Source organism: Arachis hypogaea, chromosome 11 (genome assembly GCF_003086295.3).
Source record: "Arachis hypogaea cultivar Tifrunner chromosome 11, arahy.Tifrunner.gnm2.J5K5, whole genome shotgun sequence".
In the NCBI taxonomy this organism is placed as follows: domain Eukaryota; kingdom Viridiplantae; phylum Streptophyta; class Magnoliopsida; order Fabales; family Fabaceae; genus Arachis; species Arachis hypogaea.
The window spans coordinates 31703987-31708609 of record NC_092046.1 but is presented as its reverse complement, the minus strand read 5'-3'; the positions used below and the strand labels follow the sequence as shown (position 1 = coordinate 31708609).

Genomic DNA, 4623 nt, shown 5'->3' with positions numbered 1-4623 from the left:
TAGAGTTTGAATGTGGGGTCTCTGTTTGGCTCTGCATTGAGAGAAGCTTTTCATGCTTCCTTGATGCACGGAAAACTTGTCTCATAACAAATTTTCCTTTGGCAAGTGTACCAAATTGTCGTCAAGTAATAACTCACAAAAGAGTGAGGTCGAATCCCACAGAGATTAACGGATTAAGCAATCAATGGTTAATTGATTATCCTAGTTAGATGGTTCAGATTTGAATGATGAGCAGCAGGAAGTGTAAATAACATGAATGTAAAGGAAAAACTATAAAATGCAGAAAAGTAAAATAGCAAGAAAAGTAAATGTAAGAACTAAAAATAAAATGAACATTGGGATCAAGAGATATTGCAATCCTCCGGATCAAGTTCATTCTCATCTCTTCCTCAATCAATGCATTCATTGATCTCCTTGGCAATCTTAAGTGATCGAATTACAATTCCTTGTAATTCAATCTCTCAAATCTTGATCAATAGCCAATTCCTTGGTCAATTGCTCATGAGAAGAGATGAGGTATGGTCACTGATTATACCACATGCATTTCCCAAATCAAGTGTTGGAAGGATTATAGTCACATATCCATCCACACTCAATTTGGTCCAGCATGAGAAAGCATTTCTAGCATGATCTCTTCATTCCTCTTTCAAGGTTCAGAAGAGATCCAAGTATGAATAGCTTCTTTTCCAAGATAACTACCCAATTAGATGAAGATCGAAAGCTCTCTAGTAAAATCAAGAGGAAAGAAAGAAGAAGAAGAATAAGAACTACACTTAATCCATTGAATCACAATAGAGCTCTCTAACCCAATGTAAAGAGTTAGTTGATCATTGCTCTACAAAAATAGAAAAGAAAGAAAGTGCAGAAAAGTAAAGATGAAGATTTAAACTGAAATTGAAAATTCAACATAAATAAAAATTACAACTAAAAGAAAGAGAAGGAAAAGTGTGTGAGGGGAGGGAGTCCGAAGACCCCTCTTCAATTCCCCATTCCAGAATTCTCCCCTTTTCCAGATTTTTTTCAATGTAAAAAGACTAAGGCCTTTATATAGGCTCTCCTAAATTACAAAATGAAATTAAAAGCAAATTACAATTAAATAAAAATTTCTATTCTAGATGCTTCTTGTGGTCTTGATTGGTTGACAATTGTGGGCTTGCTTGCTTGAGCTTTGAAGTGGATTTGAGAGAGAAGTGAGTCAAGTTAAGGTCCAGGTGCTAAAGTTAGCCACACTAACGCTACAAGTGTGGCGTTAGTGCTAAAGTTATTGTGGCTAACGTTGCACTTGCTGCCCAGTTGGTGTTTTTGGGGCTTAAAAGATGCCTCTTTTTGTGCTCCAATTTCATGCCCACTATAAAGTATTATATATCGTTGGAAAGCTCTGAATGTCAGATTTCGAACGCAACTGGAATCACCTCAATTGGACCTCTGTAGCTCAAGTTATGCTCCTTTGAAGTGGACATGGTCGCTAGCATAGTTGCCAGCGTTACTGGAAAACTTGAGTGCCAATAACGCTAGCGATCAGGGCTTCATTATTTCCAGTTTTTGGAGCTCAAACTTAGTGTCTACCCCATACTATTATATATTTTTGGAAAGCCCTGGATGTCTACTTTCCAATGCCTTTGGAAGCGCATCATTTGGAGCTCTACAACTCGATTTACACTTCTTGGAAGGTGAAGAGGTCAGTTGGCCTTAATACAGGTTGATACCATGTTCATCATTGCACTTTCGGGGCAGTTTTTCTCCCTCAAATTTAGTGTCAACCATGTAGTGTCATATATGCTTGGAAAGCTCTGAAATCCTACTTTCCAATGCCACTGGAATCACCTCATTTGGAGCTTTGTGGCTCAAGTTATGCGTGTTTGAAGAAGGCATGGTCAGGCTGCCAGGTGGGACTTTTGCCCACGTTAACTACCACGTTAACGTGGGAGTTAACGTGGCTCATAGTGGCTTGTGTGGGCTCATTCCAACGTTAGTGACAATGTTGGGTGTCACTAACGTTGGCGATCACCTCCCTTCTTCACGTTAGCTTCCACGTTAACTAGGTTAACGTGGGAGTTAACGTGGCTTATTGGGGCTTGTGTGGGTTCCTTCCAACGTTAGTGACAATGTTTGGTGTCACTAACGTTGTCGACCACCTTGCTTCTTCACGTTAGCTTCCACGTTAACCTACGTTAACTAGGTTAACGTGGGAGTTAACGTGGCTTATTGTGACTTGGCCAACGTTAGTGATAAAGTTGAATGTCACTAACGTTGGCTTCCCCTTTACTTCTTAACGTTAGAGGCCACGTTAACTAAATTAATGTGGCAACTAACGTGGCCACTTATGAGCTTGGTCCAACGTTAGTGATAATGTTAAGTGTCACTAACGTTGGCTCCATTTCCTTTCTTCAAAGTTAATACCACTAACTTTTCTCACTAACGTTGGGGCTTTCCTTCCTTCCACGTTAGTGCCTACGGTAGTGTAACTAACGTAGCCACTAACGTGGCTTCTTCTCTTCTTCTTTTGGCCTGAAATCAATCAAACAAAGTGCATCAAAGTCTTGCTCTTAATCATGGGATCATGCATCATCCAATTTATCATATAATTCATGCAAAATTCTCTTGAAATCATGTAAAGTGCATAATGTATGCTTGAATCAAGATGTAAGTGAATATCTACCCAAAACTAGCTTATTTTCCAAGAAAATGCATGAAACTACCTTAAAAATAGTAAAGAAAAGGTCAGTGAAACTGGCCAAAATGCCCTGGCATCATTCCTCTCCATGGTTACAGAGGGAGATCCTTGAGCCTTAAACACAAGGTAGTCCTCATTCACTTGAAGGATCAACTCTCCTCTGTCAACATCAATCACAGCTTTTGCTGTGGCTATGAAGGGTCTGCCAAGGATGATGGATTCATCCATATTCTTCCCAGTGTCCAGGATTATGAAGTCATCAGGGATGTAAAGGCCTTCAACCTTCACCAAGACATCCTCTACAAGTCCATAAGCATGTTTCCTTGAATTGTCTGCCATCTCTAGTGAGATTCTTGCAGCTTGTACCTCAAGGATCCCTAGTTTCTCCATTACAGAGAGGGGCATGAGGTTTATACTTGACCCCAGGTCACACAGAGCCTTCTCAAAGGTCATGGTGCCTATGGTACAAGGTATTGAGAACTTTCCAGGATCCTGTCTCTTCTGAGGTAATTTCAGTTGAACCGGATCATTCAGTTTATTGATGAGCAATGGAGGTTCATCCTCCCAAGTCTCATTACCAAATAACTTGGCATTTAGCTTCATGATTGCTCCAAGGTACTTAGCAACTTGCTCTTCAGCAATATCTTCATCCTCTTCAGAGGAAGAATACTCACTAGAGCTCATGAATGGCAGAAGAAAGTTTAATGGAATCTCTATGGTCTCTGTATGAGTCTCAGATTCCTTTGGTTCCTCAAAGAGGAACTCCCTTTTGTCCAGAGGATGTCCCATGAGGTTTTTCTCACTGGGACTCACGTCCTCCTTACTCTCTCCAGGTTCGGCCATATTGGTCATGGTTATGGCCTTGCACTCTCTCTTGGAATTTTCTTCTGTATTGCTAGGGAGAGTGCTAGGAGGAGTTTCAGTAATTCTCTTACTCAGCTGACCCACTTGTGCTTCCAAATTTCTAATGGAGGATCTTGTTTCATTCATGAAACTGAGAGTGGTCTTGGATAGATCAGAGACTATTGTTGCTAAGCTAGAGAGACTCTGCTCAAAATTCTCTGTCTATTGCTGAGAAGATGATGGAAAAGGCTTGCTATTGCTAAACCTATTTCTTCTACCATTATTATTGTTGAAACCTTGTTGAGGCTTCTGTTGATCCTTCCATGAGAGATTTGAATGATTTCTCCATGAAGGATTATAGGTGTTTCCATAGGGTTCTCCCATATAATTCACCTCTTCAATTGCAGGATTCTCAAGATCATAATCTTCTTCTTCAGAAGATGCTTCTTTAGTACTGCCTGTTGCAGCTTGCATTCCAAACAGACTCTGAGAAATCATATTGACTTGCTGAGTCAATATTTTGTTCTGAGCCAATATGGCATTCAGAGTATCAATATCAAGAACTCCTTTCTTCTGAGTTGTCCCATTGTTCACAGAATTTCTTTCAGAAGTGTACATGAACTAGTTATTTGCAACCATTTCAATGAGTTCCTGGGCTTCTTCAAGCGTCTTCTTCAGATGAAGAGATCCACCAGTAGAGTTGTCCAATGACATCTTGGACAGTTCAGACAGACCATCATAGAATATGCATATGATGCTCCATTCTGAAAGCATGCCAGAAGGACACCTTCTGATCAATTTCTTGTATCTTTCCCAAGCTTCATAGAGGGATTCGCCTTCCTTCTGTCTGAAGGTCTGGACTTTCACTCTAAGCTTACTCAATTTTTGAGGTGGAAAGAACTTTGCTAAGAAGGCATTGACCAGCTTTTTCCAAGAGTTCAGGCTTTCTTTAGGTTGTGAGTCTAACCATGTCCTAGCTCTGTCTCTTACAGCAAAGGGGAAAAGAATAAGTCTGTAGACCTCAGGGTCAATCCCATGGGTCTTAAAAGTGTCACAGATTTGCAAGAATTCAGCTAAAAACTGATGTAGATCTTCCAATGGAAGTC

General features: G+C 40.3%; 1 non-coding gene across 1 annotated transcript; it reads left to right on the top strand.

Annotated features, from left to right (window-relative positions):
• The first annotated feature begins 4289 nt into the window (after positions 1-4289).
• LOC112725196 (small nucleolar RNA R71) lies at positions 4290-4393 on the top strand. Its single transcript, XR_003164320.1, has one exon. It is a non-coding gene; the product is annotated as a small nucleolar RNA R71 (small nucleolar RNA).
• Positions 4394-4623: the final 230 nt, after the last annotated feature.